The following is a 13781-nucleotide window of genomic DNA, read 5'->3' on the forward strand; positions in this document are numbered from 1 at the left end:
TGCCCCACGAGCGAGGAGACAGGCAGGGCGCTCAGTCTGCCCCCTTTTTATACCCCCCCAATGGGCATGCTCTATCGTCCCCAGCGAGCACCAGCCCGGCCACGCAGCCAATAATGTTGCAGAGCGGTCTAACCCCCTCTCTTCCCTCCCTCCCTTCCTTTCTTCCCTCCTTCTCCCTCGTAACCCTCAGGAGTCCAGCTCGGGGAGGGAAGAGGGGACAGAAAGTTTCTGCCGCACGGTTTCTCCGCTGGTTGCTCCCGGGTGGGAGCTTCGACCCACCCCGGCTGGTCCCGGAGGGTGGAGGCGGGGGGAGGCTGAGAGCATCCCCCGCCATCCCCGCAGGTGAGGGGAGGAGGTGGGGGGCTGCGCTCCGAGCCCATGCCCCAGATGCTGGGCGGCACCCCCTCAGCGCCTCTCGCTGCCGAGCAGCGAGCCCCAAGCCCTGGTGGGGGGAGATGAGAGGGTACAGCGGGGGACTGCTCTGCCCGTCCCGCTCCCGGGGCTCTCTCTCGGCGCGCACAGGACACAGGTGTCCGCACCCTCCGTCCTGCCCCGCACTGGCGCCGAGCTGTTCCGAAGGGCTCCCCGGTGAACGCACAGCCATTCAGGGGTGCCGGCCGCAGGGTTCCCCTGGGCTTACACGCCTGTCCCGCGCTAAGTGTCCCGGTGCAGGAAGGCAGCGGCAGCAGCGAGCCTCTGCATCCACCCGCGTGTGTCCGTGCGGACAGCATGGACACTGCCCCTCCACAGGGCAGCGGCACTCGGGTTTGCACCCCTCAAGAGCACCTGGGCGGGAGAGGTTCCTGTTCTCTTGGTCACCTCTGCTTCCGGCGGGCTTCTGCAAGCGAGCACAGTTGCCTTTAGGGCAAAGGGACTTTTCCCAGCCTTCACCGTGCATGTACAGCAGCGCGCGGGCTGAAGGCGCTCCCGCTGCTCTGCCCGTGCTGCATGGCAGTCACATTGTGCTGCATTAAGCAAAACTCACCTTCTCCCAAAGAGCTGCCCTCCAAGTCTGCCCCACTGGGTAAGCAGCTGTTCCAAGGGAAGGGACCCCACTCGCAGCCCTGGCCAGCACCCAGTGACCACAGCCTCACTGCTGCTTGGTGGGTGCTCCTCTGTAGGGGCACACACCATCCTTGGTGTGAAGAGGAGCAGCGCTGCCTGAACTTGATCAGCAGGTTGGTCCATCTCGGGCAGCACTTGCCATAATTAGTGGCGTGAAAGGGCAAGGGTACAGCAGCCAGTGCAATAAAGAAAACAATTTTTTCTCTTTTTTTTCAAGTTTGCACTTTTTTCTGTCAAGGATGGGGGCTCGGTGCATCTCTGAACATGTCCAAACATGATTTGCCCTAAACATGCCCAAGAAAATGTGTGCAGGACATGTCCTTTCTCACTAGGCTTTGGACATCCTTCCTTCCCCAGCATCCTTCTGTTCTCTGAGCTGTCCTCTGGGCTGTGCTTCTCCAGGCTGTGTCGCTGGGTATCGTACCCAGCAGACCTCGTGTCACGGCTGCTGGCTTTGACCGAAACATCAGCACACCTGGGAGAGAGAGGTGATGCTGAGGAAGCAGTTCTGTGCACACCACACTCAAACAGGCATCGAGTCTCAGTTCCTACACCGATATTTAAGCATGTAAAGAAGTGGCCTGGCCATCTGAGCATCTGCTGGCATGTGTCGGGGCTCTAGACTTTTCCTGAAAAGAGGCATCTCCATCAATGCTTACCTTGGGCTTTAAGAGTTTCTCCTAGATGCCCAGCACTTAGTAAACCCTAATGGTGGGTCCTCAAAACGCTCAGCAGAGCTGGTCTCCTTAACAAAGATTAACCACCTTTCCTCAGTGCAAAAGGAAAACCCCATCAAAGGGAAAGACCCAACCTTGGCAGGGGGGTAAGCAGGGCTGTAAGCTACTGTTAATAGCTAAGGAGCCCAGCTCCTTTCCCTTCCCCCAGCTCACCACAAGGACCTCCTGAGAGTAGACAAAAGAAAGCTTGGAGGGTTAATCTCCCTGAGAAAAACAACTGATTTTCCAGTAAACAACTGCAATAGCAAACAATGGGGGTGAAAAATAGCGATCATAAAAAAGTCGCCTTGGAGGAAGAGGCGACCCAACAAGAGAGGTGTCTCTCCGGCTGGGCGAAAAACAAGGCAGCAGTTTGGTGAAGCTGCTGCAGCAACAGCAGCAGCAGCAAAATAAACCCCACAAGTTGCCACTGGATCTACTTGTGTTTGTGCCTTTTGATCTTTTAATTGCTTCTTAGTTATCCTTCAGTGCAAATAAATAGTGCATTGTGTCAAGAAAGAGGAGGGGGGCGGGGAAGGGAAGAAAGAGACACAAAAGAAAGAGCTGTGGCCCAGAAGAGAAAAGGAACAGGTTCTTTCCCCCCACCTTTAAAGGAGTGAATATATCTGTATTTGGTGGGGAGAAGGGGATAGGATTAGAAATCAAAGCGAAATTGGAGAGAAGTGCATTAAGCCTCGGGCATCCTTACAGTAGGAAGAGGGAGGTGGTAAAACCCTCTGGGAGTTTATTCGGTGAGTTATGAGAGGATCCACGAGTGTAATATTGTTAAAGGTCAGCCTAAACCTAAATTAAGCTAGGGATGTGTGACCTCCGCCCTTCATTTAATACAGTCATAAGGAACATTACACTGCAGATAGCTGGAACAATAGCTGCCTCCACCCCAAACTCCAGCCCCTGGCACTGCCTGCAAGGGGGACTTGTGAAGGAAAGTAGGAGTACCAGTAAAGCTAAGGACATGGCTAACCTAAGGACAGAAAGGCAGAAAGAGGGAGAGTAAGGCCTCTGGATCACAGCACTGACCACCAGGGGCTTGCCAAAACGCAGCACCCCAGGAAGCATTTAGGTTTGAAAGTAGATGGGCTGTAGCAAAGCATCACCTGAAAACATTGGAAATGCGGTAAAAATAGCCCACCATGTCTTGCAGTTGTCAGACCTCCATGATCATCGGCACAGTTTGGGAGAGAAATTGTAGAGAAACCATGGTTGTGGGTTCCCATTAAATTCACAAGAAGCAAGGACAGCATTCACAAAGCAAAGTCAGCCAAAGCAAGCTGAAACTAAATGGAACTTAAGCAGGACCTGGAATAAAATGCGACATCTGAAAGGTGCCCTAAAAAACCAGGGGATGCCTGGGACTTGGGGAGAAAGCCTCTGCTGCTGCAACGGCTGTAGAAGTGTTCAGACAGGCTGCAAAGGCCCCTGATGGCACTGCCCATCTGAGCTGATCAAAGCGGATCGTGGGTGGCCACCAACACACGGCAGTGAGCCGGAAAGCTTTCCAGGGAAAGGGGGAAGAACAGGAAGGCTTGAGCCAGCCCGGACCTTGCAGGCAGGGATGTGAGCTTCAGCAAAGGCAGAGGAATGTAAATAGCTGCAGAACTGCAGTGGTTGTGGGCCAGGGTGGATGTTAGCAATGCTGCTGGGGAGCTGAGCCAGGCAGATGCCTTCAGGGATGGGCACATTTACATGACTTTTTCTTTTCTCTTCGCCTGTAATCCAAAGAGGGAAGAGGTCACCTAATCCCAGCCCAACCAAGACACCCCGTGATGCTCGTTTGGCTTATTTCACAGTTATATCACAGATGTCAGGGTGAGCTGAATAGAGATTTGAGGTGCTTGGTTCGGGTACCTACAGTATTACAAAGGTACCCCAGTTTGTAAAGCACCTTATGTTCTCATATGTCAAGAGTGAGGACAATCGGGAGAAATTAGATTGCTTTGCTGGTGTGCCCAACAGATCTGGGCACTGCAGGCTGAGATGCCAAAGACAAGACAAAAGGAGGGTGAGGGTGGTCCCTGGGTTTGGGTCTCCTGTCATTGAAGACTAGGAGAAAAAGTCATCCCTAGTGAGAATGGAGAGTGATTAGCCAGAGTCCTGTATACAGCTGTTTAATGGCAGAGGAACAATAGTACTTGGCCCAGAGGATTTTTCAGTGGCATTAAGAAAGCGATACCTTTTGTTTTGTACAACTCAGGAACCTGGCAATAACACCGTGTCCTTGCATGCTGCTAAAATATATTGATTCTGGGCACACTAAACTGTTGGAACAGGAGAGATTCATTGGCAAAAAGGGATGTGATATATAGAAGGTCCCTGTGTGAAATTGAAGTCAAAGAGCTAAGCGTGGGAGAAATAATTCACCTGGGCCCCTGGTCAACAAGCAGCAAACAAGAGCAGAGTTTGGGCAGGTCTGCTCAGGGCTTCTGTCACCCCTGGGTGGGGAGAGCATTTTGGGGCCATGCTTGTAACCCAGAGGGTCTCTACTACAGGATTGTTATATGGGCAGGGGAAAAGCAGGATGCCCTTACGCATCAGCAGAGGACATTTCTTTGGCATGTTCAGAGTGAAAGAGGGATTCTTGTAGCAACTCCTGCCCAGGTCTAACAATTCCTTGGAGCACTTGTTGGACGTAGGTGTTCAGGAGGGGTGTTGGCAGATGCATCCTGAGGACCTGGCAGGTGCTGAGCATAGCACAAATTAAGTAATTCCAAGGTAAGTTATTACACCATGCCAGAGGAATTTGTGACAGCGGTAAAAGGCACAAGTGTTTTCACCCCTGTTTATGTGGAAGACAAACTATACATTTTTGTGGGCTAGACAGACTTGGTATTCTTGTAGCATCTTTTAAAATTCAGCCTCCCCAGCAATCAGAGAAAAGCTCCAGCCTGAGCAGCCTCGCTTGGCTCAAAAGGCTCAAGAGGTAGGGTGGTGTCATGGTGTCCAAGTGTGAGGTAAGAATTGCACAAGCAAGAATGACATTCAGCAAGTGAAATGTGGTGGGTCTGCTTGTCGGGAGGCTGTCTGCAGCATGGCCCAAAAGAAGGAGGACAAGGGGTCCCAGGGTCAGATGATCCCAGAAAGGGAGAGAAATGTCACCTTTCTCCCCATGACCTGTGCAACAGCAAACAACTCTGGGTCATCCCTGGTTGCCAAAGTTTACTCCGGCTCAGCTAACAGCTTCCCAGAAGGGTTTTTGGAGAAAGGTGGAATAGAGTAGATAAGGAGGAATGCCCGCCCTCCTCCCAACTTCTTCTCATTGCAGAGGGAGCCTGGAAGGCTCCAAGTTTTGTCTGATTTTTTGTGTCAAAAATGTGCAACAAATACAGTAGCAGAGAAGGAAGATGGGTCTGTGCCTATATTAACAGCTAAGTACATCACCATTTCCTGTTTTTGTTATTTTTTCAAAAGCATTTCCATGAAAATACTTATTGGAATGTCATGGGGAAGAAGAAGTCCAAGCTTGTTTAAGGACCAATAAAATCTCCAGCAGGTACAATTAGTTCTTCCAAACATCAGGAGATGAAGTTAGCTCTTTATAGCATTGTACAAATATGGGTCTGTCTACGGGGCAAGCTCTGAGCCAAAACAGCTTGTGAATGAAATGCATTGCGGGAAGCAGTGGGAAACCTGACTATAATCAATTTGGGGTGAAGGCTGTGCTGCATAGCTGTCCCCCTGCAAGGACAGCCTAATGAGTATGCTCTAGCATGGCAGTGTTAGCAGGCATCATCATGTCCCCCAAGGAGGAGCTGAGCAGTGGAAAGGTGGGCTTCAGGGATGCCACCCGCCTCTGAGTGGGAGCACACTGTGCCCGCTAAGGGTAGCATGGCACCTTGTCAGAGTTTAATCCCAGCTGGCAACTAAGTACCACTCAGCCACTCATTCCCACCACCACCCTCACATACTGCTTTGCTCTACCCTTACTCAGAAAACTCAGGGTTCACTCTTAAAACTGTTTCATCCTACTCCCAGGGGAGCATCAGTATGAGCCTGTCAGTCTGGCTGCGTGTTGCTTGATTCGAAAGCAAAAGCAGGTGAGCTCTTAATAAATTCTCCTTCCTCAAAAAAAGGAGATACAACAGTTGCTGAGGTCCTCTCCAGCAGCTTCAACAGAGCAGCCATGGCTGAGTGCCCGGTGGAAATGCCTGCGATGGGTCATGCTGGAGATGGATGCAGTCCTTGCACTGATTTTAACTTGGTAAAGCTTCTTGGAGAGCTTCCCCTTACGACTGCCTCATCATGCAGTTGGCTCACTCAGCAAAGTTGCCCAGGTGAGCAGGATGGTATTTCCAGCCCTCTGCTGTGTCCTCTGGCATTTGCTACTGATGCAGCTCACATATTTCAGATGCACCCTTTGGAGGAGCACACTTTGACTGCCTAGTCAAGACTGCAGAAAATCAGATGGAAGAGCCAGCTGGAAATATCACCTTCTGATGGGCTATTTTTCCAAGAGAATGAGAGAGGCAATGGCACCGAGCACAGAGGGTGATGCATTTTAAGGACTATGCATGGGGCCCTTATTTGCTGTGGAGAGGTGGAGTGGTGTAGATACGTCTCTGTTGTGTAATTAATGGCTTTAAAAAAAAAAAAAAACCCGAGCCTGTTGGCTAAGCCCAAATACCTCTGAGGGGTTCAGGAATCTCAGCTATGTATCTTTCAGGCATTTCTTCCTCTGTTTTTTTCTTCTTCTTCTTCTTTTTGCATTGCTGCTGTGCTTCACTGCAGGTCTTTGTTCACAGCTCTCATTGTCTTTGGGCAGAAGGTTAGGTGGCAGCATCTTCCCCAGACCAGGGCTTCACCCCTTATCAGGACCCCTCTCCCCACCTCTGATTGCCTGCAGTGGTGGTTACCCCCTCATTCCTTCAGGCCAGGAGCTTTTTGGGCAGGATAAATGGGTTACCAGGCCCAGCCACTGGTGCTCAGCAGTCTGAGCTGAGCAGTGAAGTCTTAAAAGGGGCTGCAGTCCCATGGGAAGGTGGCTGTGGATGTGCAGAGAAGGGGCAGTGTGGACTCATGCAGGGCTCCTGTGCCCCAGGTGTAGCCTTGCTCTGCCACTGCATCCATATATCATCGTAATTTCCCTCTGGTTTGCATCCCCATCATCAGCTCAGGACAGGAATAAATCTGTCCACTGTTGCTTCATCCCCTTAGGGGCTGGGACTTTCAATGCCAATGGCTGGCAGTGGGTGTACGGGAGTCTGCAATAATGTCCCCACTGTTTGCCCCCTCCGCTCTTTCCCATTCCCAAAGCAGGTGACACAGGGACACACTGTGCCCACCAGTGCTGCCAGCATCCCCTCCAGACCATGTTCTTGCCCTGGGTGATGGATGCCCACAGGGAGGTAGGATGTGTGGGCAATTTGTTTTCTTGCTTAAACAAAACACTCTCTTGTAATCATAACGAAGGAAGGGAGGCAACAGCACTTGGCAAAGCAACTTACATTAAGTGCACTTCACTAGAAATGTTTATACTGCACTGCTGAAAAATCCACCAAGTGAGGCGATAGTGTGGCGTGGTGCTGGCAGAGCACAGGCAGCCGAGCTGGGGATTGCGCCCCACACCAGGCCCCAGCCAGAGTGGGATTGGGGAAGTCACCAGCACATCCTGGCAGAAGGCTTCCAGGGTCTCTCACGTGGGGACAGAGGGTGGAGGGTCGGGGGAAAGTGCATGGGGATTGCTTTGGGCTTCCTGCTTCTTGCCTGTGGTTCCACCTGGGATCACACACCCTTGAAAGCCTCACCTCTATGTCTCCTGTCGGCTGTGGGAGCTATTTAACCTCCAAGGACAGGTGTATAGATGGGGTTGGCATCTCCAAGTAGTCCTGCAGGGCAAACAGGCATAGGGCAATTTAGGGTAGGTTGAGGAGAGAGAAGGTGTTTTGTGGTTGTGCTCTAGAAAGGGTCTGGTAGGAGAAGCAAAGTTTTTGTAGACATCGCAGCGCTCCTGGAGCAGGAGACCTGACAAGATAGGATCTTTTGGACTGCTAAGCTAATGACTAATTACTAGGAAGGTAACCCCCACCAAAAGAAATGCATGTATCTTTTCAAAACAGCAGGTGGTATGCCTGCATAGCATGTGCAGGCGTGTGTGTGCACACATGTATTTTTGTGCTGAGGGGGAAGAGAGTGCTTGGCTAAGTAGGTAGAGCCAAATGGCAGGTGATTCAGATGCTACCCCCTATTTCTGGCACCGCTTTGGTGTTGCCGCTTGAGTCCCTGTCTGTTCATCAGCTGAAGACAACAAGCTCCAAACAGGACCTCCACGAAGCCTCCGTGCAAGCCCCAAAGTCAAGAGGCAAAGGGTTAACTGAATTCCCAAGGCAGGTGGGAGAGCGAGTCAGACTGGGTGATATCGCGGACATGTTATTTGAAAAGCTAAGAAATTGTGGAATTCCTCACCTAATTCAGCTTCCCACAGTTTAAAGAAATCTGCAAAGCAAGATATCAGTACAGCGAAGGGAGACCCCCCACGAGCCTTTCCCTGCATAATCCATACGTGGATATACACACCATCAGCCACCCCCGGTGAAGCTCATGGGATGCAGCCCCTACAATCAACCCCCTAATGTTGGACCCATACGAGCTGAAGGTGGCTCCTCCATCTCTGTGACATTGCTCTTGTGCAATGCATGGCCCTTCCTCGCCCAGCAACAGACCCTCTGCCTGTATCTGGGCTGAGTGCAAGGACAAGCTGCTTATGCCATGGTAGCCAGAGAGTAGTTAAAACACCTGAATGAACAAATGTTTGATGAGACAACACAAAAATGGGTGGAAATAATGCTCTTGATCTCGGTAGGCCCCAGTTTAGGGCATCCCTAGTCATGAGAGGTGGCTGCAGTGAGCCTCTGTAGCTACACAAATACCTGGACATGATTGATGATTAGTAAGTGTAATTACAGCAATGGAAATTGCACCCCTGGTTCAAGTCTGCCTGCCAGTCTTCCTTTTATTTTTCCAGGTGGGTCTCTTGCTGAGACATCTCAGTCCACCAGGGAGATCTTCAGGCAGAAGAAGGTTGTTTTGGGTCTGTTTTTTTTTTTCGCTTGGAAGTACAGTGAGTAGGTTTTCGTTTAGATTTCTTTCATTTTTATTTGCATTAAAGGCAACCATTTCAAATATGTACAGATCACACGGGTGTTTTTTAGTCAAAACAAGCACAGTAACCACAAGAGGTGCCAGACTGGAACAACCTCTTCTCCACTAACCTAATCCAAAGGGGAAAAAAAATGAAAAAGAAAAAGATGTTTTCCATAGATAGAGTGAATTCCTTTGTCTCTGTGTCTGATATAAGGAGAGAGAAAAATCTAACAATGAACAGCAGACATCCCTAAAAGGGGCTTTTAGAGGAAAGCTGCTTTTCTTCCAAGAAACCTTAGTGTCAGAGCTGGGGAATTATTTCAGGCCAGACCTGCTGGGTCCCACTCTGGGTCTCCTGTCGTCAGAGGTCATGAGCGCCTGTAACTGCTGTTTCTTAAAACCGTTTCACTGTCCCTTTCTGGGTGAATCTCAGTTTCCAGGGAGTCAGCCCTGCGGCTTCAGGCTCAGTTGGGCAGGCTGAGTACTGCCATTGCTCCCTAATTGACTTGCCTGGGCATCATCTCCTATTTGCCTGAGTCACTGGGGTGCTTCAAGAGCTCCCATCCTAATCCCTGGTGGAGACCCCACTCGTGCAGGTTGTGCCCCAAGCCAGAGCCATCTTGGAGAGGGCAGTATATCTGGAGATGCCTCACTGGTGTGTCATCCCCCTCCCAGCGATGCAATCAGGGGATAAAACCCCTCCACGTGGCTGATGCCTTTTTCACAGCCTCTTTTCCCACCCACAACCACCCTCACCGTTCCTGGAGACCCACATGAAAGCAGTAATAGCACTGTCGGGGTGTACAAAGTAAAAGATGACTCACCGTGAAGCCTTTGCTCCCACCTTTGGGAGGCAACCAGATAGGGAGCAATCTCCTGGGGAAGCGGGGTGGAATTTAAGTCAGACTGATTTTTTTTTTATGAAAACCTTTCATTTAGTCCAAACAACTGGCTTGGGATGTTGGCACTTGGCTTTTATAATTAAGCATGCTTTTCTGGGCACAATTCTGCCAGGATAGCAATGACTGGAGACAGGTTCTGGTCTTGGGAATCAAAATAGCCCCAGATTCCCACAATAAAATGGGAAACCTGCCCTTGAGCTTCACTAACTGCTTTGGAGGGTCTGCCCTCGCTGATGGGCAATTCATGGGGAGGTGAGAGCCAGGGAACATGAATAGTTTGAAAGCAGGCTTTGCACAAGGCCACTGCAGAAGCTTGTGACAAAAGAAGTGACTTGAACAGTGTTTGGAGGATTTTGGTGGTGGTTCCCACCTTCTAGGCTTCCCCCTGCCACTGACACATGGCCTCTGGGTACCAAACATGCCATCCCCTCTGACCTACCTCACTCTGCCCACCGGTTTCCAGCACCAGGACTGATCCCGTGAGGCTTTCAGAAGACCATGTACTATAGGGAGAACACTGTGACCTCTTTAACCTAGAGGGAGCCTGGAGCTCCCTTGCAGAAACAGCATCCCTACATCCCCATCTCTGAGACAAAGTCAGGGGACCTGCAGCCCTGGCAAGAAGTTTCCTGCAGGACGTTTGTTGGCGTGTTGAACCTCACTGTGCCCTGGTGAGTGCCCAGGCAGGGTGCCCATATCTCCACTGGGCTGCCCAGAGGATACACAATTTGGTGATCAGAAATAGTGGGATAGAGTGGTTTGCAGCACAGGTTTTGTTACAGGGGCAGTATGTGGTAGCCAAGGGGAAAGGCATCATCCCATTCCTACAGCCCTGGGAGATGAAGTCTTCTCCTACTTCTGCACCAGGCATTGGGTGTTGTCAAAAAGGGAATGTGTATTAGCACATGTGGAGAATACTATAGAGCAGGACTGATTTTGGAGGGGTACTCATATCTGAAATGGATTTGCCAACAATTTGGTTGTGCTTGCTGATTTGAAGCAAATTGCAAAGTCCAAACAAATCACTGCTTGAGCCTTGTTGCACTGATTATTTTTTTTCTCTATTTCTTTACTGAACCCATTGCAGCTTTTGCCATCCCATGTTTCTGAAGGCCTCCCAGTCCCTATTTGCTGTGAGTGAGACAGGCTCAGGTTTGGAAGAAGTCACCCATATCACATGCAAGTGCTGGCTCTCATCTCAGATTTTATGAGTAGCTATAAACTGGAAATACCAGGCTGTCCTGGGTGAAAGCATCACCACCTAAAAGCTGGGACCAGCACACAATATAGTTGGTAAGGCAGAGAATGTCTTCTGCTGCAGAGCTGCATGAGATTTCTCCTGAACCAGGAGGAAGATTAATTAGAAAGCAAGTGAAGGGAGAAGGGAACTTTTCCTTCCTGGGGTTTATTCTCCTCATTTGATCCTGGCTAAGGAAAGAGAACAATAATAACATCAGGTTTTGAGTGGAGAAAGGGGGATTTTCCACACGCCATGGCCAGAAGATTGTATCCAGCCACTCCCAGAGCAAGGACCTGATGCTGGGGTGAGCAACCAGTTTCCACTGAACAAGCTTCATCTTCCATTGAGTCAAAGAGTACAAATCTTTCATGTGGACAGCTGAATTATCCCACTGAGTAGTTGCCTTTTGCCCACCAAACACTATTCCAATCAAAATGGGCTTAACTTCACCTTCCAGACATTTAATGTTGCAAGGCATTTGGCCACTGTGCACCATGAGGACTCTTCTCAAACCCACCATCTCAGTTGTGGCAAAGTCTCTCTCAACCTTTTTTTGATAAGTAGAGTGAGCTTCTTTGCTCTCCAGAAGAAAGGGAGGTTTTAGGCAGGTCAGGTCATTCCCGCTGCTCTTTTCTGCTTCTTTCCCCAGCTCCCTTTCATCCCTGATGTATTTAGCAGTGAAAATGTGGCCCATTGTCTTTTATCGGGCTTGCAATAAGCTTCACAAGGGGTGTTAATCATCCTGTGGTTGTGCTCACCATACACAACATCTTCCCAACACTCAGCACTCTGCCTTTCCTAGGTAACCTCACTCTGCAAGTGATTTACTGACATATTTATCTCATCCACATCAGGATTCCCTCCCGGGCTTGTCCTGACTCAATCCTAGAGACACCTGACTTAGTTACATTACTGATCTGCTTAGAGACAAGTTGAAAAATTGCCCATTGGTGCTTGAAGAGTCTTCATTTAAAAACCTGGGGGATCCCCACAGTTAGAAAGGGACTGGGCACAAGTCTTTGCAATGTGCACTTGGGTAGCTAATTGTATTTCTATTACTGTATGTGAATGGAGAGGGCCCCCCACCACTGAGGCATTTCATGAAGAATAATTTAGACCCTTTTCCTAAGATAAGGGGCTGTTACAGAGGCTGCCAGGTGTGAAGTATTTAGTTCACTAATGTGATACAAATCAGCTGTGTGTTGCTCTGTTTGGCCTAAATTCAAACGAAGCTCTACCTAAAACACTCAGGTGGTGGGTGGAGCTGAGCCCAAGCTTCCTCCAACTGCCAGCCCATCATGTCCCTTCTGGCTCTGACACCGACATGAGGCACAAGGACTGAGCTGGTGTTGGGATGGAGGTATGATGCCTTTGGAAATACAATGCTATAAGAATAATTGATAATTAATTTGCAGCAACACCTTCTGTTGGAAAGCAATTGTGAGAACCCAAAGCCAGAACTGAATTAATGGGGGAATTTCACTTGACAGCTTGGAGCAGGCACTGCAAAATGACTGAAGTCTAAGAGTCTCGAGCATATCCCTCGCTGGGGTCCTTATCTCTGGGTCACCTGATACCTGGGGTCTCCAGGGGAATTTGTGGCAGATCCATTCCCTCATCCTCTCACAACTGAGCATCCCCAGGCAGGTGGCTGAGCTCTGGCAAACCGCTGTTTCCGCTCTGTATCGCTCCAGCCAGGGTTTAACACACCGTCCCAGCGCTATCCAAGCTGTCCCTGTGCTCGGCTGAAACTCTGAGCGCTCCCTCTACTGGCTACAGCATCAGTTCATAATTTCATTACCCCTCGTTAGGGCCTCATCCCCACTCGGGAGGGGTGCTGGCAGGGGTAATGCCTATTCCAGCTAGCAGAGCAGCGGATCAGAGCTGTGTCACGGCTGAGGAGGAGGACCATGATCCCATGAAATGCTCTGTTGAGCTGGGCGGAAGTAAGGATCTGAGCACCAGTGGTAACGCTGGGTGGAGAGACATTCCAGATTTCTTTGAAATATTAATATTTTTATTCAGGAAATGTATTTATGCTTCGGCAGTCCTTCAGTGCCAGCGAAAGGTGGAAGAGCCCAGGGGTTGTTGCACAACACAAGCTCTTTGGGGCAGGAGGTTATTGAAGACCTAAAACTTAAGTCTACTCAAAAGGAGATCTCTGACTTGAAAACAGATGCTCATGCAGCCCAAACACTCCATAGGTACATGCTACATCAGGGGAAATACTGGGCAGGTAAAGCTTCCCCAGAGTACATGGCAGAGAGGTGCACTGTGGGCTGGCAAGTGAACAGGGGTGAGGGTACCCTGGGATGTGAGAGCTGCACTCACAGTCTCAGCTTCAAGAGCCCAGAGGTTCAAAAAGGCAACTAAAATCCTTGTTGGAGAAATGCAACCTTAAACAAAGACCAGAGCAAGAGGAACAGCAACCCAAGTCATCATAGCTCCAGGTCACTGGCCATGACAGCAAGGACTGGTGTCATTGTCAGAAGCCACACATGTGTCAACAGGCAGTTTGGTTGCATTGCTCCAGCTATCACCTTGATGCCCCAGATCCGTTAGTCCTACAGCACTGGTGCAAAGTCTTACTCTGGCATCCCATCTCCAGTGAGTTTTCCTCCAACATCCTGCATCGTTTGTATTTATTAATCCTTCCCCCCTATTATTTGGGGTCCCTGGTGCCCCGCCACCTTGCCCTGCCTTAAACAGTGCAGACAGCTACAGGCAGGGCTGCCAGATCCAGCTGTGGGCCACCCTGTG

This window comes from Lathamus discolor, chromosome 6 (genome assembly GCF_037157495.1).
Source record: "Lathamus discolor isolate bLatDis1 chromosome 6, bLatDis1.hap1, whole genome shotgun sequence".
Taxonomy (NCBI): domain Eukaryota; kingdom Metazoa; phylum Chordata; class Aves; order Psittaciformes; family Psittacidae; genus Lathamus; species Lathamus discolor.